The sequence below is a fragment of the Lissotriton vulgaris genome, chromosome 4_1 (genome assembly GCF_964263255.1).
Source record: "Lissotriton vulgaris chromosome 4_1, aLisVul1.2, whole genome shotgun sequence".
Taxonomy (NCBI): domain Eukaryota; kingdom Metazoa; phylum Chordata; class Amphibia; order Caudata; family Salamandridae; genus Lissotriton; species Lissotriton vulgaris.
Window position 1 is genome coordinate 1,763,938,191 of NC_141691.1, and position 22,158 is coordinate 1,763,960,348.

At 47.9% G+C, this 22,158-nt stretch overlaps 1 protein-coding gene across 18 annotated transcripts in view; it reads right to left on the reverse strand.

Moving 5' to 3' along the window:
• Window positions 1-22,158, reverse strand: part of UBR5 (ubiquitin protein ligase E3 component n-recognin 5) — a 2,064,863-nt gene that overhangs the window by 616,010 nt on the left and 1,426,695 nt on the right. The gene's annotated exons all lie outside the window — the stretch shown is intronic.

Below are 22,158 nucleotides of genomic sequence, written 5' to 3' on the forward strand. Positions count from 1 at the left end.
AATAAGGTTCTTTGCACACGCAATACTCAAAGGTATATCTAGACACCAGAAAGAAGGAGGAGCTCCAGTGACCTTCTTGGCAGTAATGCTACATGAACAGACATTCTTCATGTATAATGACCTTCCAATGTCTGCCAATTTAATAGGAAATAATTTCCCCAAGCCAGACTGCACACTGTAAAATAAACAGTAGACAGACACCAGTGATTAATCAAATATGGAAGCAAGAAAGTGGTTATGAAAAAGAGGGGTGAGTAGTCTACAGATTTATCATCTGATGTTAAAGTCCAAATAATAAACGTAAATGTGGTACGTTTGAGTGTTACCAGTTTGCTTATGCCAAAAATCCTCTAGGACTGCTTGACACCAGACAGCCTCTTCTGGCAGTAATGTTAGAATAAATAGTAATGTTAAACAGTAATGTTTGATTGCAAAATGTCCACAATACTGCATGATCGATGTTCAAAACGGGAATGCCCTCCTTGCTGCTTGACCTAGGGATATGATGGCTAGTAATAAATGTTTGTTAGTCCTTGGCTAAATCTCGGCCAAGACTTAATGCGTATGAATATTCATTTAATTACAGTTTGTTCAGAGATGGTCTTAGACATCAATTTGGGATTCTACAGCAGTGTAGGAAAGTAGGACCTGCTTTTATGGTTACCCCTACCTTTTGCTTGGTGTCAGTATAGTTTTGACTAGTCTGACTGAGATCCTGCTAATCAGAACACCAGTCACTGTGCTTTCTACATAATCTGTTGGGATCATACCCCAAAACTGACTCCAGTGTTGGAAGTATGATCCCATGTACTGAGGGCCTCCCTTGTGGTAACCCCTTGTACTACAGGTAATAGCCTTTCATGGTCTGACAGCAAGCGAGTGCTGCTGCTGACCAAAGACACGATTCTGCCCTCCTACTGCTTAGCCAAGCTTTAGCAGGGGAAGTTAGAACAATAGATTTCCTATCACAGGAAGGTGTGACAACCTCCCAGACAGGACTTCGTTTATTGGGCTGGGGGCGCTTACCAGTGCCACAAGACTGCTTTGAAGGCCACATTTGGTGCACTCCTTGCATACTCCAGTTTGAGTCAGTTGACTCCCGCTCTGGCGTGAAATTAGACAATGGACATGTGAGTATCTTCCCCTCTGCCAAGGCCCTCCTTTGGGAGGCACTAAAGTCGTTCCAACCCTTTCCCTAGGGTAATTAAGGTCTTAGCTGCAGGTGGTTCCTTAGATTCAATGTGGGAGAAGCCTCAAGCCTGAAACCATGTCACTCTCCAACCGTCCGGACCCTTGGACTTCACTGTACTTCGCCCAGAACCAAAGCCACACCAAGAAAGATTCTTGCTGTTTCTAGTCTTGCTGTTCTGCAAGTCTTCTTTGTTGTCTGTGCTTCTTCCAGGATCTTTTGCAGACCTGTGGGCATCAAGGATACCCAGAGCGATCTCCCTTGGAGCGAATGAGTCACCCTCCTGCACCTGCAGGCACCACTACGAAAATTATGGTGTCTGCTGCTCCTGACGTTGAAAGGCTCAGCATCACAGGTTGTGTTTCTGCAACTCCCTTGAGGCCTGACCTGTCCTCAACGCAATTGTGAGGCCAATATCTCTTGTCAGAAACGCTGGGACCAAACCCCTGTTGTAGGAAGCTGGCTCTGTATGTATTTTATACCAAAGTGAGGTATAATGTACAGAGAGTCCAGTGGCTATTTGTGGCAGGGTGGTCGAGCAGTAAGACAGTATCCGAGGACTGTGTTAAGCACTTGTTGTACACACTCAGTCAACAAAATAATTCACACACTCAAAGGCTGAAATCAGACCAATTTTGTTTGTATAAAAATATTATTTAGTTGTATTTTTATCTTTAGAACCAAGCCAGGCCTGGTACAGGTAAGTGAATAATACTTTGCAAGACGTATGCAGTGAATCACAGTTGAATGCAGGATACAATGCAGTTGGTTGATTTACAGGTAAGTCAACAGTCAAAATTACTTCTCAGTTACTTTGCAATTACTGTGTACATTACTTCTTGGATTACTTTTGCTAATCATTGTGATATGCCTAGATATCACACTGGGACATTTAGCAGACAAAAGTTAAGTAAATCAGTTTTTACACGTATGCAGTTTCTTAGGGTTTTCATACAAACCAACTCCACAGAAAAGCAGTCAATGCTGTCCTAACGGAGAAAGGAAAATGCTACTTACCAGTATGCATCTGTTCTTGGCATGTAGAGCTGCAGATCACAACACTTTGCATTAGATCGTCACCTGGTGTTGGGCTCGGATGATTGCATGTTGTTGTCTTCTTGGAAGAAGTCTTTGTAGTCACGAGATAGGTGACTCCTCCCTTGGACAATAGTGCGCATGGGCATCGGCTCCATCCTCCATTGTTTTTCGCCATGATGGGAAATGATGGAGTTAGTAGAAGTAAATAAAAAAAAAGATGTCCATGCGTGTGCATCTAAGTAAGATAAAACTGGAACAGATGCAAGTCCCGGGGAGGTGGGAGGGCGTGTAGTGATCTACAGCTCTACATGCCAAAAACAGACGCATACTGGTAAGTAGCATTTTCCGTTCAAGGCATATGAGCTGCAGATACTACACTTTGCATTGATTGTGCTGTATCTGTGGCAGTAGTTTGAAAGAGAGTTTTAAGGACTGCTTGGCCTACTGCAGCTTGCTGCTTGGCTTGCACATCCACACAGTAGTGTTTAGTGAAGGTGTGTGTTGTAGACCATGTTGCTGCTTTGCATATGTCCTCTAGGGGGATGTTGCCGAAGAAAGCCATAGAGGCTCCTAGTTTGCGTGTTGAGTGCGCTCTAGGAGGAAATGTTAATGTACGTTTTGCTTTTTCATAGCATAATTGTATACATTTTACAATCCACCTTGCAATGCCCCCTTTAGAGATGGGGTTGCATTTATGAGGTGGAGAGAAAGACAACCAGTTGTTTTGTTTTTCGAAAAGATTTAGTCCTATCTATATAGTAGAGAAGAGCTCTTTTAACATCTAATGTGTGAAGAGATCTTTCTGCCACAGAGTCTGGGTTTTAGACAAACACAGGTAATTCTACAGATTGGTTTAAATGACCAGGACTAATGACTTTTGGATTAGTTCTTAGAACCACTTTATTACGGTGTAGTTGTAAAAATGGTTCTTGTATTGTGAAAGCTTGTATCTCACTTGCTCTCCTAAGAGAAGTGATAGCAATAAGGAAAGCTGTTTTCCGCGTGAGGAATTGCAGTTCACATTTATGTAAAGGCTCAAAAGGAGGTCCCATTAGCCTTGTAAGAACAACGTTTAGGTTCCATACTGGAGAAGGTGGCAACCTGGGTGGTATGATTCTTTTTAATCCTTCCATAAAAGCTTTAATTGCAGGTACTCTGAAAAAAGAGACATATGTCTGTTTTGTAAATATGCTACAATTGCTGCAAGGTGCAGGTGTATAGATGAATATGCCACGTTACACCATTGTAAATGTAATAGGTAACAAATTATATTCTGGATGGAATCATCTAGGAGGTCAATTTGGTTATTGTTGCAATAAATGGCAAATCTCTTCCATTTAGCAGCATAACAAGCTCTGGTATTAGGTCTCCTGGCCTCCTTAATAATGTTCATACAGTCTGGTGGTAGGTTAAGATAACCAAACTCTAAGACCTCAGGTGCCAGATCGCCAAATTCAGTTGATTTGGGTCTGGATGTCTCCATGGTTCTGGGTGAGCAGGAATGGAGTCAGTCGTAGCTTTTGGTGTGGAACTAGAGATAGTTCTAGCAGTGTGGTGAACCACGGTTGGCGTGCCCATGTGGGAGCTACTAGGATTAGTTTGAGAGACTGTTGTCTGAGCTTGCGCACTACTAATGGTATTAATGGTAGTGGCGGAAAAGCGAACGCAAATCTGCCTGACCAGTTCATCCACATCGCATTGCCCTTGGACAGCGGGTGTGGCAACCTGGTGGCGAAGGTTGGGCATTTTGCAATTTGGTGTGTGGAGAACCGATCTATGTCTGGATGACCCCACTTGTGAAAGAATAGTTGAAGAACCTGCGGATGTAGTTCCCATTCGTGAATTTCTTGAGTCTGCCGACTCAACAGATCTGCTATCTGATTGTGAACTCCTGGAAGGTGCTCTGCCAACAGATATATATTTTGTGAAATGGCCAATCTCCAAATTTTCTGTGCGAGCTGGGACAGTTGTGGAGAGTGTGTCCCCCCTGTTTTTGTATATAATATATGGCTGTCATGTTGTCCGTACGGATCAAGACAGCTTTGTTCTGTAGTTGTACTTGGAATGTTTTGAGTGCTAAGAATATTGCTAGCAGCTCTAGATGGTTGATATGGAACAATTTTTGTTGAGTGTTCCATTGTCCTTGAGTTGTATGATGTAGAAGCTGGGCTCCCCATCCTGTGAGTGATGTGTGTGCTGTGAGCACTAGTTGTGGAACAGGTTCGAGGAACGGCTGCCCTTTTGCCAAGTTTTTGGTGTTCCACCACTGCAGAGAGCGATGTGTGCGGCTGTCTACCAACACCAGGTCTTTTAGTTGACCTTGAGCCTAGTTCCACTGCTGTGCTAGGCATTCCTGCAACGGACGCATCTGCAGTCTAGCATATGGTCCTATGAAGATGCAAGATGCCATCATGTCGATTAGTCTCATGAACACTCTGGCTTGCAGTGCTTGTTGCTGTTGAAAGACTGTGACAAGGCTTAAATGCTCTGTATCCTTGCTGGACTGGGATACGCTAGAGCTGTAGAAGTATTTATTGTAGCCTCTAGATACTGTTGTGTGTGAGAGGGTTGCAGGTGCGACTTGGTGTAGTTGATGGTGAACCCTAAGTCGTGCAACGTTTGAATTGTCTGATGTGTGTGTTGGACACACTGATTGAATGATTTGGCTTTTATGAGCCAATCGTCTAGGTAAGGTAAGAGATGTATTTGTTGTCTTCTGAGATGTGCTGCTACTACTGCTAGGCACTTTGTGAATAATCGTGGTGCTGTTGTCACTCCGAATGGAAGGATTTTGAACTGATAATGTTGTCCTTCTAGTAAAAACCTTAGATACTTCCTGTGAGCAGTATGTATAGGAATGTGGAAGTAGGCGTCCTTTAGGTCTAGTGTTGTAAGAAAATCGCTTTGTTGCAGCAGTGGGAGCACTTGTTGTAAAGTGATCATATGAAAATGATCTGATTGTATGTAATGATTGAGGGGCCTGAGGTCGAGAATTGGTCTTAGTGTCCCGTCCTTCTTGGGATTTAGAAAGTACAGCGAGTAAGGAAAATGCTACTTACCAGTATGCATCTGTTCTTGGCATGTAGGGCTGCTGACATTCATATTGCCCACCCTCCTCCCCGGGGCCTGTCACAGCTGCAGGATTTTCTTTGCATGGCCATTTTTTATTCTACTATACTCCATCTTTGCCACAATGGCGAAAAACTATCTGAGGATGGAGTGGATGCCCATGCGCACTGTAGTCCAAGGGAGGAGTCACCTACCTTGTGATACTTCAAAGACTCTTCCAAGACAACAAGGTGCAATCATCCGGACCCAACACTAGGCGGCGATCTATGCAAAGATATGAATTCAGCAGCCCACATGCCTCCTTGTTCTTGTAAAGGAACTATTTGTATTGCGTACTTTTGTAGAAGGGACAGAACTTCTTGTTTGAACAGAGTAAGGTGTTCTGTAGACATTGGACGCTGCCTGGGTGGTATGTGTGGAGGGGTTGCTGTAAGTTCTAGGCCAGGGGTCTCCAAACCGGTCCTGGAGGGCCAGATCCATGCCAGATTTTTTGGATATCCCCATTGAGATACATGTAGTTATTTTAAAAATCTGGCATGGATCTGGCCCTCCAAGACCGGTTTGGAGACCCCTGCTCTAGGCAATAACCATACTGGATAATCTGTCATACCCACCTGTCTGTTGTGATGGAGTTCCAGACAGACAGGAATTGCGTTAATCTGCCCCCCACAGGAGTGGAATGCTGTTTGAGGAGCAGAGGGAAGTCACTGTTTTGAGGTGGAAGAGGTTTGATTACTGTCGTTACCCTGACCTCTTCCTTTATTGTTGTTACCTCTATATCCTCCTCTAAAATATCCCTTGCTAGAGGATGTTTGTGTGCTAGATTTGAAGGATGTTGGGTTATCTGCACCAGTTTGTTTGGAGCCCCCTCCATAGAAGGAGCAACAAATGGAACCTATAGTTTGTGTGGACTATAAAGCCTCCATAGATTTGGCAGTGTCTGTATCCTTTTTTCATCTTCTCAAGTGCTGTCTACACTTCTGGACCAAACAATTGGTTTTGATTAAATGGCTGATTTAAAATGGCAGTTTGCACTTCCTGTTTAAATCCTGAAATAAGTACCACGTAGGTCTTCTAAGTACGAAAGTGACATTTACAGCTCTAGATGCTGTATCCGCTACATCTAGTCCACACTTGATTGAGGCATTAGAAATAAGCTTGCCTTCCTGTATGAGGTCAGTTGCCAGTGCTCACTGGTTAGAGGCGGCAGACCCGAGAGCAGAGGACGGCCCGGGACTAGGGTTCGATTCCCGGCGCGGCAGGTTTCTGGACCAGGGTCAGCGGACTCGATAATTCTCTTGCCTCGGTGCCCACTCTGATCAGCGATCACACTCGGCAACTCTGGGCATTAGCTTGCCTCATCTTCACTAACGGCCTCACCAGACCGCCGGGGATGCCTGGTCTCACCCTGGAGATACCCATTAAGGGACCATCTCTCAGGGAAGCCAGGAAGGGTTTCGCAGCGGTCGAAGCGCCTTGGGACCCTACGGGTAAGTAGTGCGCTATATAAATGCCTATACATACATACATACATATTGGTCAGGTAGATGTTCTAGCAGTTTCTCTAACTGACCATGAGCCCTATCATATCGTGAAAGGAGGGCTTGTGTATTAGCTATGCACCATATGTTGGTAGCTTGCGCAGCTACTCTTTTGCCTGAGGCATCTATGACCAGGACGGGCCCAGGGGCCGGGAGGATGGAAGCGACTCCTGGTTTGGGAGCAGGTAGAATCACGTTTTGTAGAGAACAGCTATGTCCCCATGTGTTACTCCCCTTGGAGGTAATGATTCCCTGTCCTCTCTGTAAAGGTTTGCTGGGCCCGCAGGAACTGGGTACTTGGTTACTCCCTAAGCCCAAAAAATACTCTTTACTTCTCATTAATTGCCGTTCACTCCCAAAACATGCACATGAAATCCGCATGATATTGGAGGAGCGTGAGCCAGATGTCCTGTTCCTCACGGACACGTGATTAACCGAGGTCTCTGACCCGGACTTAGTCTGTGCCCTCCCCCCGGGTTTCGTAATCTGTAGGAATGACCGGCAGATTGGGCGAGGAGGTGGGGTGGCAATTATACATCGAAACTCTTTTAGGTGCTGTATCTCTGAGAGCCCGCTCGCTGACTGCGAGAGCCTCTCGTTTGCATTAACCTTTTCCTCCACATGTTCCCTACAGGCCTCCTGGATCACACACGAGTTTCTGCGACAATCTTCATGATAAAATCACCCATATCATCAGTAGCGCCCCCAATTTCTCAATCTTGGGAGATTTTAACATACATTTAGACGATCCATCTGCCCCTTCTTCGCAAGCTTTATTGGAAGGACTGGGGATGCTGCAACTCAAACAAATTGTAGCGGGACCTACCCATTTAGCAGGGCATCTAATTGATCATTTCTTTACTAATCTGGATGAGATTATTTGGGATGAGTCACTCTTTGTCCCTTGGTCAGACCATGCGCTGCTATCTTTCACTTGGATCCCGGCCGATGTCAGCCGTCCGACCACAACCTCTAAGAGATTGGGGCGTATTTGGTCAAGACTCCCTTTAGAGGAATGGCTATCCATATTAAATAAATCTCCCCCTCCCTTTGTGCCGATCCTTTCGCAGCGAATGAGGCGCTCAACAGGTAGCTAGAGACCTCTCTCGATCCCATCCTGCCTGTAAATGAGATTAATCATCGCACCGGCGGGAATAAACTGCCTTGGTACTCCACTGATCTGAAGGATCTTAAACGGAGCTGCAAGAGGGCGGAAAAAAAGTGGAGAAAGAACTTCTAACTCGAGAATAAAAATGAGTATAGGATGGTTCTCAGGGATTACAAGAAGCACCTTAAAATGGCACAATCATCCTATTACCAAGGAAAAATTTCTGATGCCGCCAATTCACCCAGGGAAATGTTTAAAATCTTTAAATCTCTAGTTACTCCACCATGTCCGTCTATTGAGGTAAATGATCCCCAGAAACGGTGCACCGAATTGGCCCACTTCTTCGCCAAGAAGGTTGCCAACATATACTCAGCTTTTCCACCCCCACGTGTCACCGAGTCCACGATCCCTCCCTCTGGGCCGACCTCCCTCACGAAACTCGAGTCCTTTCCGCCACTAGATCTACCTACGGCTGAAGGGCTCCTCAGGAACCTTAAATCTGGCTCCCCCTCTGACATTGCCCCGCCTTCAGTTTTAAAACAGGCCTCTGACATGGTTGTTCCTGTTATCAAGGATGTTAATAACTCCTCTCTGGTGGCAGGAGTAGTTCCCCCTCGGTGGAAGCAGGCCAGTGTCAAAGCTCTGCTAAAAAAACCTAGCCTTGATCCAGAAGAATGGACCAATTATAGACCCATCTCTCTCCTGCCAGGGAGTAGCAAAATTGCAGAGAAATATGTCAACCGCATACTATCAACATTTATTGAGGATGAGGGCGCCTTGCATGTCACCCAAACGGGTTTTAGAACGAGGCATGGAACAGAGACTGCTCTGGTCGCAGTACTGGAGGAGGCAAGGAAAATTGTGGATGGAGGAGGCTGCGCTGCGGTGGTCCTTTTAGACCTCAGCGCAGCCTTCGATACTGTAAACCACACACTCCTTCTCCAGCGGTTGCGGGAGGTTGGCATTGTGGGGACCGCCCTTAATTGGTTTCGGTCCTTCCTTGCTAACAGATCCTTTGCAGTTTTCGAGGAGGAAGCAGCATCCGAACAATTCCCACTGCATTACGGCGTTCCCCAGGGATCCTCATTGAGCCCGACCCTATTTAATATCTATATGAGGCCCCTGGCTAATGAGGTCCTTCCCTGGGGAATCCAATTGGTCACCTACACCGACGATAAGCAGTTGGTGGTTTCCCTGGCTAGGGCAGATGCTGTGGATTCCGGGGTCAATAACCTTTCCCCATGTCTCACCAAGGTCCTCGATTGGATGGACGCCTCTTTTCTGAAACTTAACGGTTCAAAAACAGATTATGATGCTGGGATATAAGGCCCCCATCAATCTTGACACTTGGTGGCCCATATGTTTGGGTCCGCCCCCTCCCCCGAAGGAGCAAATTAAAAGTCTGGGGGTGTGGCTTGATCCCACCGTTAGTTTTCAAGTTCAAGCCAGTAAGGTCGCCGCTACCTGTTACGGCCTTCTGAAGATCCAACGGAAGATCCTGACCCTTCTTCCGTTCGAGGCAGGACGGATCCTGGTTCAGTCCTTGATCCTCTCGCGGCTTGACTATGCGAACGCGGCCTACTTAGGGGCACCATTAAGATACTCCAGTCAGTCCAGAACTGCGCAGCCCGAATGCTTATGGATGTCCCTAGACACAGCTCGGCAAAGACGGCCATCCGGGCTCTACACTGGTTACCTGTTCAGGAAAGGATCCAGTTTAAGGCCTTGTGTATGGCCCACAAATCAATAATCAACAAGGGCCCTGCTATTCTGTGCCCTCTCCTGAGACACCATCAAGGGCCCAGAGCTCTTAGATCCAAGCACCGCAATTTGCTCTCTGTCCCGAGGATCAAGCGTTCTCATACAGGGGGCCGACGTTTTGCAGTACAGGCAGCAAAAAGTTGGAATCAGCTGCCCGATTACCTGCGGCTTGACCCTAATCATTTACAGTTTAGAAAGCGGCTGAAGACCTTCCTGTTCTGCTGAGTGATTTGTCTGAGATGGGTCTTAAGCGCTGGGATGCCCCTGGGTAGCCAGCGCTATACAAATCTGTGCTCATTCATTCATTCATTCATTCTTTGTCAGGTGGGGGTGCCTCACCCGAAGTTTGCTCTCTTCCTAGCATTGGACAACTAGTGAATCTAATGGTAGTTGTCCTTTAATGTAGGCTGGATCTGCAGGTGCAGTACTATATTTTTTCTCAATTATAGGGTTTAAAATCCTAGTAGGTACAGGGTCTTTAGAAATTTCAGGCACATGTTTGATGACCCCTTTTATCATAGGAAGAATTTGGACAGATCTCTGTGATTGTTCAAATGCATCTAAGAGAAAATCTTCCTCTGCCTCATCAGAATGCATTGTGACCCCGTGGTAAATGGCAGCTCAGTTCAATAGGTGCCCAAAGCCAATGTTATCTTCTGGGGGAGAAGGTTTTGATGGGTATGACTGTGGGTCAGGAATATCTGGTATATCCTGTGGGTTTGGGTACTCCCAGTCTGTGTCATCTGTAGGGTATGGGAAAGGCTCATCTGTGTCTATCCCTCCTCCTAAACTATACTCATCATCATTTTGAGGTGAGTGTGGTGATGAGAGGAGAATGTGAAGGAAACATTTGAGGTGAATTGTTAAGAGGAGCAGGAGATGAAGGAGAAGGAAGTATAGGTTGAAGAAGGGTGCATAGGGGATGTGGCAGAGTCCTTCTTCTTGGCAGGAACCACAGGTGTGGATGTTTCATCTGCCTTCCTTTTCTTGTGAGGTGTAGTGGACACCTGACCTGTTTTTGGGTAAATGTAGATCTTCTTTTGCAGAGGATCTGGCTGGAAGGAAAATGCTACTTACCAGTATGCATCTGTTCTTGGCATGTGGAGCTGCGGATTTGTACACTTTGCAATAGATCGCCACCTGGTGTTGGGCTCGGATGATTGCAGGTTATTGTCTTCTTGGAAGAAGTCTTTGTAGTCACGAGACAGGTGACTCCTCCCTTGGACAATACAGCGCATGGTCATCGACTCCATCCTCAGATTGTTTTCCGCCAGGATGGAAAATGATGGAGTTAGTAGAAGTAAAGAAAAAGGATGTCCACGTGTGTGCATATAAGTAAGATGAGTACTGGAACGGATACAAGTCCCGGGGAGGCAGGAGGGCATGTACGAATCTGCAGCTCTACATGCCAAGAACAGATGCATACTGGTAAGTGGCATTTTCCATTCAAGGCATATGAGCTACAGATCATACACTTTTGCAACAATTGTGCAGCAGTGTCTCCCCTAGCGGTGGTCGCTTGTATCCGTTGCAGCATTCTGAAACAGTGTTCTAAGGACAGCTTGGCCTACTGCAGCTTGCTGCTTGGCTTGCACATCAACACAATAGTGTTTAGTGAAGATGTGTATTGTAGACCATGTTGCTGCCTTATGTCCTCTAGTGGTATATTTCCTAAGAAAGCCATAGAGGCTCCTAGTTTGCGAGTGGAGTGCGCTCTAGGAGGAACCGTTAGTGTACGTTTAGCTTTTTGATAGCACATTTGTATACACTTTACAATCCATCTGGCAATTCCTCTCTTAGAGATGGGATTGCCTTTGTGTGGGGGAGAGAAAGATACAAATAGTTGTTTTGTCTTTCTGGAGGATTTAGTCTTGTCTGTGTAGTATAACATGGCTCTTCTAACATCTAAGGTGTGTAAAGCCCTTTCTGCAACAGAGTCCGGGTTTTGGAAAAACACAGATAGCTCTACTGATTGGTTGAGGTGAAAAGGAGTAATAACTTTTGGCAGGAATTTTGGATTAGGCCTAAGAACCACTTTGTTAGGATGTATCTGAAAAAATGTTTCTTGTATTGTGAATGCTTGTATTTCACGAACTCTTCTGAGAGAGGTGATGGCAACAAGGAAAGCAGTTTTCCATGTTAGGAATTGCAATTCACACTTGTGTAAAGGCTCGAAAGGGGGGTCCCATAAGTCTTGTAAGGACCATGTTTAGGTTCCATACTGGAGCAGGGGGTAACCTAGGTGGGATTATTTGTTTTAATCCTTCCATAAATGCTTTGATTGAAGGTACTCTGAAGAGAGATAGATGGTGTCTATTCTGTAAATAGGCTGCAATTGCTGCCAGATGCAGGCGTATGGAAGAATAAGCTAAATTGGACCTTTGTAGGTGTAGAAGGTAGTAAATAATATTTTGAATGGAAACATCCAGTGGATCAATGTGATTATTGTGACAATATATTGCAAATCTTTTCCACTTAGCGGCATAACATGCTCTGGTAGTGGGTCTTCTAGCTTCTTTAATTATGTTCATACAGTCTGGTGGTAGGTTTAAGTAACCAAACTCTAAGACTTCAGGAGCCAGATCGCCAAATTCAGTTGGCCTGGTTCTGGGTGTCTTATTTCTCCATGGTTCTGTTTTAACAGGGAGGGCGTGAGCCGTATTTTTTTTATGTGGAACCAGTGAGAGATCTAGTAGTGTGGTGAACCATGGCCGACGTGCCCATGTGGTAGCTACTAGTATTAGTTTGAGAGACCGTTGTCCGAGTTTGCGCTTTACTAGTGGAATGAGTGGGAGAGGCGGAAAAGCGTACGCAAAACTGCCTGACCAGTTCATCCATATCACAGTCCCCTCCGACCGTGGGTGTGGAAACCTGGCGGCGAACGTTGAACATTTTGCATTTTAGTGGGTGGCAAACAGATCTATCTGTGGATGCCCCCAAATTTGGAAGAATGCTTAAAGAACTTGTGGATGTATCTCCCATTTGTGAATCTGTTGTGACTGTCGACTCAACAGATCTGCTATCGGATTGTGAATTCCTGGAAGGTGTTCTACAGTCAGGTGTATGTTTTGAGGAATGGCCCATCTCCAAATCTTCTGTGCAAGCTGGGACATGTGCAGAGAGTGTGTCCCCCCCCCTGTTTTTGTATGTAATACATGGCTGACATTTTGTCCGTCCGGATTAAGACAGCTTTGTTTTGTACTTGTACTTGAAACGTTTTGAGTGCTAGGAAAATTGCTAGCAGCTCTAGATGGTTGATATGGAACTGTTTTTGTTGGTTGTTCCATTGGCCTTGTGTGGTATAGTGTAAGAGATGGGCTCCCTATCCTGTGAGGGATGCGTCTGTCGTGAGCACTATCTGTGGAACAGGTTCTAGGAACGGCCGTCCCTTTGTTTTTGGTGTTCCACCATTGCAGAGAGCAATATGTACGGCTGTCTTCCAACACCAGGCCAGTGAGCTGACCTTGAGCCTGATTCCACTGTTGTGCTAGACATTCTTGTAATGGGCGCATTTGCAGTCTTGAATGTGGAACTATGAAGATGCAAGGCGCCATCATGCCTATCAGTCTCATGAACACTCTGGATTGGAGAGACTGCTGGTGTTGAAAAATTGAGACAAAGGTCTGAATGCTTTGTTTCCTGGCTGGACTGGGATACGCTAGAGCTGTAGATGTGTCTATGGTAGCTCCTAGACACTGATGAACATGCGAAGGCTCTAGGTGCGACTTGGAGTAGTTTATTGTAAACCCTAAGTCGTGCAATGTTTGATTTGATTTATCAATTTCTAAAGCGCACGAATGCCCGAAGGCGTCTTGGCGCTGTGACTTGTCCATTTTCCTAGGCAGGCCTGAAGTTAGTGCAGTTCTTAAGGTTATGCAGCAAAAAGCCAAGTTTTGATTTTCTTTCTAAATAACTCCAATGTTGGGCTGTTTTTTTTATATCTAGTGGCAGTTGATTCCATGTCCGTGTTGCGTGAACGAGGAAACTTCTTCCTCCCCAGTTTGATCGTTTAAACTTGGGTATTGCTATCAGTTTTTGTTGTCCAGATCTGAGTAGTCTAGATGGTTCGTATTGTTTCAAGTGTGTTTTCAGGAAGTGGGGTCCTTTGCCCTGCTTTTGGCCACTGGTAGCCAATGGAGTGACTCTAATTTATGGCTGATGGGCTGAAACTTTGGTATTTCCAGTATTAGTCGTGCTGCTGCGTTCTGAAGTCGCTGCATTTTCTCAATTTTTATTCTGGCTCCTGCATATAATGCATTTCCGTAATCCAGTCGAGACAGTGCTAGGGCTGTCACTACCGTTTTACGTGTATCTTGGGTAGGCCTGGGCGGAGTTCGCGGAGTGGGGCTTCGCGGAGCAACGCGAAGTGGGCGAGAAACTACGCCCACCTCCGCACTCCGCGTAGCCCCACTCCGCAAAACCACTGGCCGGCAGCCCCGCAACCCGCCTCCCTCCCGCCCTCCCTAAATACTTTAAAATAAAAGAACGCAATAATTTTAAAAGCACTTACCTTGCCGCCGCTGGCCGCCGCGTTCCCCGGGGCTCGTTCTCTTCAGTCTTCCGTATTTTGCAGTAATGCGCATGCGCGGGCGGCCGCGCATGCGCATTTTCTCGTGAAAATGCGCATGCGCGGCCGTCCGCGCATGCGCATTACTGCAAAATACGGAAGGCGGAAGAGAACGAGCCCCGGGGAACGCGGCGGCCAGCGGCGGCAAGGTAAGTGCTTTTAAAATTATTGCGTTCTTTTATTTTAAAGTATTTAGGGAGGGCGGGAGGGAGGCGGGTGGCGGCCAGCTACGCTCCGTCTGCGGAGCGTGCGTAGTGCCGCCTGGCTCCGCCAGCTCCGCAAAATGCGGAGTAGGCGGAACTACGCACACTCCGCAGACGGAGCGTAGCTGGCCGCCCACGGTTAATCTTGGGGCAGATATGGGAGTATCTTTCTTATCATTTTTAGTATCAGCCAAAAAGACGAGGCTAGCTTGTTTACTTGGGCTTCGTATGCTAATTTGGTGTCTATCATGAATCCTAAATTTTTTACCTTCTCTGAGGGTTCTGGTCTTATTCCCAGTTCAGGAGACCACCAGTCTGGGGACCAGATGTCAGCATTACCTCCCAGAATCATTACCTCACTCTTATCTCCGTTGAGTTTGAGGCAAATTTTGTTGCATCCAATGACTAACTCTTAGCATGCATTGTTGGAATTTTTCGGCTGTTACTTTTTTATCTTTGCCTATGGAGATGACGGTTTGTGTATCGTCTGCGTAGGAGATTGCAAATGCTACTTACCAGTATGCATCTGTTCTTGGCATGTAGGGCTGCTGACATTCATATCTGTGCATAGATCGCCGCCTAGTGTTGGGTCCGGGTGATTGCACATTGTTGTCCTGGAAGAGTCTTCGAAGTATCACGAGATAGGTGGCTCCTCCCCTGGACTACAGTGCGCATGGGCATCGACTCCATCCCCAGATTGTTTTTAGCCATTGTGGCCGAGATGGAGTGAACTATGTGAATGATGACCATGCCATGAAATAATCTGTAAATTCTGCAGCTGCTACAGGCGCCGGGGAGGAGGGCGGGCGATATGAATGTCAGCAGCCCTACATGCCAAGAACAGATGCATACTGGTAAGTAGCATTTGCAGTTCGAGGCATGTGGGCTGCTGAATTCATATCTGTGCATAGAATACATAGCAGTCCCTCCATTAACGGCGGCCGCCCGTGCCAGCTGCAGCAGTTTGGAAAAGTGTCTTGAGAACAGCCTGACCTACAGCTGCCTGCTGTTTAGAGTGCACGTCTACACAGTAATGTTTAGTAAATGTATGTGTGGTAGACCATGTGGCTGCTCTACATATATCCTCTAAGGGAATGTTTCGAAGGAAGGCCATAGAGGCCCCCAACTTTCTGGTGGAGTGGGCTCTTGGTGGAATTGTAAGAGTGCGTTTTGCATAACAGATCTGAATACATTTCACGATCCACCTAGCAATATCAGCCTTGGAAATAGCGTTACCTTTGTGGTGTGATGCAAAGGCAACGAAAAGCTGCTTAGTCTTTCTAAAATCCTTGGTCCTGTCAATGTAATACATTAGGGCCCTTTTAATGTCAAGGGTGTGGAGCATCCGCTCCGCCAGCGACTCAGGATTTTGAAAAAACACCGGCAACTCAATTGTTTGGTTTATGTGGAACTGAGACAACCTTGGGTCGAAATTTAGGGTTAGTGCGGAGCACTACCCTGTTAGCATGAACTTGGAAGAAAGGCTCTTGGATTGTGAGGGCCTGCAGCTCACTAACCCTCCGTAGCGATGTAATTGCTACTAAGAAAGCCACTTTCCAAGTCAAGAACTGAAGCTCGCAAGAGTGAAGTGGCTCAAAAGGAGGACCCATCAGCCTTGTAAGAACTACATTGAGGTTCCATTCTGGAGCTGGTGGTGTCCGTGGTGGAATGACCCTTTTGAGTCCTTCTAGAAAAGCTTTGATAGCAGGCACTTTGAAAAGTGAAAGGTGTTGTCTATTCTGGAGGTATACGGCCATCGCAGACAGGTGAATGCGGATGGAAGTATATGCCAAATTACACTGGTACAGATGGAACAGGTAACAGATGTTCTGAATGGAAGCATCTAGTGGGTTAATCTTGTGGTTTGCGCAATAAATGACAAACCGCTTCCATTTAGCCGCATAACATGCTCTAGTAGTGGGCTTTCTTGCCTCCCGATTGAGGTAGCCAAACTCTAGGACCTCAGGAGCCAGATCGCCAGGTTGAGCTGTTGCGGATCTGGGTGCTGAATGTCGCCATGGCTCTGCGTCAGAAGGCTGGGTGTGAGATGAAGCCTTTGATGCGGTACCACGGAAAGTTCCAGAAACGTGGTGTACCATGGTTGGCGAGCCCACGTTGGAGCAACTAGGATGAGAGTCATCGAGTGCTGCCTGAGCTTGCGCGCCACCAGCGGTATCAGAGGTGCTGTGGGGAAAGAGTACGCAAATCTGCCTGACCAGTTCATCCATATCGCATTGCCCTGCGATTGCGGGTGTGGGAACCTGGCGGCGAAGCTTTGGTATTTTGCGTTCACCCTTGTGGCGAACAGGTCTATCTCTGGATGACCCCACCTCTGGAAGTACGGTTGGAGTACTGATGGATGTATCTCCCACTCGTGCATTTGGTGGCTGTGCCTGCTGAGCAGGTCCGCCATCTGATTGTCCTTGCCTGGGAGATGTTCTGCCATTAGGAAAATGTTCCTCTGAATGGCCCACTTCGACATGCTCTGAGCCAGATGAGACAGCTGCGGAGAGTGTGTGCCCCCCTGTTTTTGAATGTAGTACATGGCCGTCATGTTGTCCGTCCGGATCAACACGACCTTGTTGCACAGATGTACTTTGAATGCCTTTAAGGCCATGAAGATTGCCATCAGTTCCAGTACATTGATGTGCATCTTCTTTTGCTGTAGTGTCCATAGTCCCTGCACTGTGTATTGGAGTACATGCGCTCCCCACCCCTGGAGAGAAGCGTCCGCCGTCAGGATAATCTGTGGCACAGGCTCCTGGAACGGTCGGCCCTTGCAAAGGTTTTGTGGATTCCACCAATGCAGAGAGTTGTATGCCCGACCGCTCACCAACATTAGGTCTTTTAGTTGCCCGTGAGCCTGAGTCCACTGACGTGCTAGGCACTCCTGAAGCGGACGCATATGTAGTCTCGCGTGCGGGACAATGGAGATGCAGGAGGCCATCATGCCTATCAACTGCATGAACACTCTCGCTGGAAGCGAGTGTTGAGGTCTGAATCTTTGGATCAGCGACTGAATACTGGCGACTCTCACTGAATTTGGCTGCGCAGTGGCCGCCAGAGTGTTTATCGTCGCACCCAGATACTGCCGTATGTGGGCGGGCTGGAGATGGGATTTTGGGTAATTCAGTGAGAACCCCAGATCGTGCAGGAGGTGAATGGTGTGGGACACGTGGTCGGCGCACTGCCGTTCCGACTTTGCTTGAATGAGCCAGTCGTCCAGATAGGGGTAGACGTGGATGTTCCGACGTCTTAGATGCGCCGCCACCGTCGCTAGGCACTTCGTGAAGACCCTGGGAGCTGTGGTGACCCCAAAAGGCAGAACCTTGAACTGGTAGTGCTGGTTTTGAATGATGAACCTTAGATATTTTCTGTGTGAAGGATGCAGGGGAATGTGAAAGTATGCATCCTTGAGATCCAGAGTTGCCAGGAAGTCCCCTTGCCGAAGCAGTGGGAGAACCTGCTGCAACGTGAGCATATGGAAATGTTCTGACAGAATGTACAAGTTGAGGGGTCTGAGGTCTAGGATGGGCCTGAGGGATCCGTCCTTTTTTGGAATTAGAAAGTACAGAGAGTAAACCCCTGTTCCCCTCTCTTGCAGTGGAACGAGCTCTATTGCCCCTTTTTGCAGCATGACTTGGACTTCCTGCTGCAACAAGTGCAAGTGCTCGCCGGACATAGGACGGTTCTTTGGAGGTATGTTTGGTGGAGTGGAAGTGAGTTCCAGACAATAACCGTTTTGGATAATAGATTTGACCCACCTGTCCGTGGTGATGGACTTCCACGCGGGCAGGAACTGCTGGAGTCTCCCCCCGACCGGTGTTGTGTGGTCGGGGGGCAGTGACAAGGCGTCACTGTTTGCTGACGGTGGAGGACCTAGAGCTGTTATTTCCACGTCCTCTGCCTTTGACGTTGTTGCCACGGTAACCACCTATACCCTTGTTGGTATATGAGGACTGGGTGTTACTTTTATAGAATTGCGTGGATTGTGACGCTTGACCCCTTGAGGTGCCCCTGTTATTGGAGCGGCGAAAGGAACCACCCCGAAACTGCTGGGAGTGTTGGGCACCCATAGATTTAGCAGTGTCAGTGTCTTTTTTCATTTTTTCAAGGGTGGCATCCACTTCTGGCCCAAACAGGTGGTCTGGATTTACTGTTTGGTTTAGGATGGTAGTCTGAATGTCTGGTTTAAAGCCTGATATTCTAAGCCATGCATGTCTACGCAGTAGAACGCTAGTGTTTATTGCTCTCGAGGCGGTATCAGCCACGTCCAGAGCGCACTTAATTGAAGCATTGGTGATAAGCTTCCCCTCCTGAATCAACATTTCAGCTCCCTCCTTATACTGATCTGGTAAGTGCTGTAGAAGGGTTTCTAGGGTTTCATAGTGTGCCCTATCGTAGCGTGCAAGTAGCGCCTGTGTGTTGGATATGCGCCACATATTAGCTGCCTGCGCAGCAATACGTTTCCCCGAAGCCTCAAACACCTTTGATTCTTTGTCTGGGGGAGGAGCATCACCCGTGGTTTGTGAGTTGGCTCGTTTACGTGCGTTGGAGACAACCAAAGAGTCTAGTGGCAACGGTCCCTTGATGTACGTTGGATCAGTGGGCGCTGCCTTGTATTTCTTGTCAATACGAGGATTGAGGACTCTTGCCCGGGTGGGCTCCTTGAAAACCTCTGGCGCATGTTTTAGCACTCCCTTGAGCATTGGCAATGTCTTGACAGTCTTTTCAGCCACCGAGAAAGTGTCAAAAAGAAAATCGACATCCACTGGGTCCGCATGGAGGTCGACGTCATGATTGGCTGCAGCTCTTTCAATTAGAGCGTTGAAGGCTGCAGAGTCTTCTGTTGGGGAAGTTTTTGCAACAAAAAGCTGCGGCTCGTGTCCTGAATGAGGGTCCTCAGGGTCGCCCCCGGCAGACCATGGCTCATTTACATCTTCTGGGTCTGAGTAAACTGGATAAGCATACTCATCCTCCTCGTCTCAGTCACCCTCCCCAGCGTTAGAGTGAGTGGGTGAGAGCTCCAGACCTTGTGGAGATGCAGGCTCCATAGGGGCAGATGCGCCCGCAGAGTCCAACTTCTTTTTAAGGGGGATGTGGAAATGCTCCAACACAGGCTCCGGGGTGATTTTCCGTTTAAGGAGAGAGAGCTTGCCTCTGTTGGCGTCGATGATGACCTCTCGACGCTCCTCCTCTGCTAGTGGTTGGTGCCGTGGGTTTGGAACCACCAATGATGCCTTCGGCGTAGAAACCAGCTTCAAGGGCACTTCGGCCCCAGGTTTCGCAGTGAAAGCCTTCGGCGCCGTCCTTGGCGGCAGCGTGAAGTGAATCGGCGTCTGCGCCTTCGCCGGTTTCTGTGGAGGCTTGGGGGGCACAGTGTCCTTTGGCTCGGGCGCCGCGGTCCCCTCCCGAATACGCTGAAGGGACTCCGTGACCTTCTTGGTGAGTGAGGCGGAGTTACGGACCGGCTCGAGCGAGTCCTCCGAGGCCGGATTTGGGTCGGCCACCGAAGCCGCAGTCTTCGGAGCCGACGCAGCACCTCCCTTTGTCTTGTCGACTGGGATCGGTGCAGCCAGAGACTTGGGGTCGTCCTGACGCTTCTTTGGGGCCTTCTTATGGTCATCGACCTTCTTGGCGTCGACGCGACTCTTCAGAGCGTCGACCAGCTTCGGCGCCGACGCAGCCGTGTCGGGCGTCTTCGCCTTTGGCTTCGACACCGGGTTCTTCGGATCGGCCAGTTTGGCGTGGCTCTTGAGCTCGACGGCCATCTTGGATTTCTTCGGCGCCGAGGCCTCCGGAGCCTTCGATCCAACCAGTGCGACTTGCACTTTCGGTTTCGATACGGATGGCGTCGACCCCGATGGTTTCACTTTCGGTTTCTGGACCGGGAGTGGTGCCGCACCAATGTCCGTGGCCGGGCCAGAAGGCGGAGCCGTGGGACGAGAATTGAGGTCTTGGGTAAGGCCCGAAGGCGATCCCTCGACCTGGGCCTTATAATGGTGGCTGGCCCCGGAGTCAGTGTGAGGAAGCTCCTCTTCTGAGCTATCCTCTACGGTGGCAAAGGCCCCATCGTCGTCCCCTACCTCCTCGACGACTTCCTCGAACTCTTCGTCTTCCGCGTCGTAGTCTTCTTCGCCCTCCGACGCCGGGTTAGAGTCCGAGACATCTTGGATGGTGTCGTCGTCAACATCCTCTTCAAAGATGTTTGCCGGTGGGGGTGCCAAACTCTGGGCCTGCAGTCTTGCGGCCCGACGCAGCTTGAGAGTTTTCTTCGACCGGAACTTGGAGCGGGCCATACACTTGGCCTCGTCGTGGTCCGGCGACAAGCACTTGTTGCACACTGGGTGCACGCCGATGTGCGGGTACTTTGAGGCACACACTGGGCACCTCTTAAATGGACTTCGTTCCATGTTGAAGTAGTCTGGAGCGTCGTGTAGGCCCGTCCGCGCAGACAGCACGTGGAAGGGCAGCAGTTGATCGGAGCCGATGAATAAACCAACCCGACCGATAAACAATACCGACGCGAGTCCTAAAGACCTTTTGGTCTCAAGTAAAGAAAGTTAAACAACTATTGATTCCGACAGAGGGAACCAAAAAGACATCCGAACCCAATGGCGGAAAAAAACAATCTGGGGATGGAGTCGATGCCCATGCGCACTGTAGTCCAGGGGAGGAGCCACCTATCTCGTGATACTTCGAAGACTCTTCCAGGACAACAATGTGCAATCATTCGGACCCAACACTAGGCGGCGATCTATGCACAGATATGAATTCAGCAGCCCACATGCCTCGAACTGGCGTAAAGCCATTTTCCCTTATTACTTCAGCAAGGGGGGCCACGTACAAGTTAAAAAGCGTTGGGCTTAATGAAGAGCCCTGTGGGACACCGCATGGTACCTTGAAGGAGTCAGATTTTGCTTCTCCTAATTCCACTGTGAATTTTCTATCCTTTAGGTAGGATGCGATGAGATTGCATGCATGATCGCTTGCTCTGGCTTCTCTAATGCGTTTTATTAGTATCTCGTGGCTGACCGCGTCGAAGGCCGCCGAGAGATCTAATAGCACCAAGGCGGCCTTCTCCCCGTTGTCTAGTATTCTTCTAAGTTCTTCCGCTGCTGTAAGGAGGGCTGTCTCTGTTCCGTGCCCTTCGCGGAATCCGAATTGGGAATGGTCAAGCCAGTTGTTGTCTAGTAAGTACTGTGCGAACTGTTTGTTCAGCAGTTTCTCCAGTATTTTTGCGGCGAAAGGGATCCTAGCTATGGGTCTATAGTTGCTAGGGACTTCACTGTCCAAATTGGGTTTTTTCAGGAGTGGTCGGATCGAAATGGTTTTCCAATCGTTTGGAAATATGTTGGTGTTCAGAATTACTTCAAACAGTTTTTGTAGTACGGGTCCTATTTGTTCTGAACAGTTTTGCATCACCTTCGGTGGACAAGGGTCTAAGGGACTGCCCGAGTTAGTTGTCATCATCTCTTTGCTAATTTGTTCCACTGTAGGTAGGGACCAGTGAAAAGATGGTGTACAAATGGATTGGTTATTTGGTTTTGTATTATAGGTGGGGTTTTGAATTGTATGGTCTGTCTGATTATTTTTGAATAGTTCATATACTGATGACACTTTACTTACGAAGAAATGGCCTAATATGTTGCAAAAGTCAGATGATATATAATCGGGGTTAT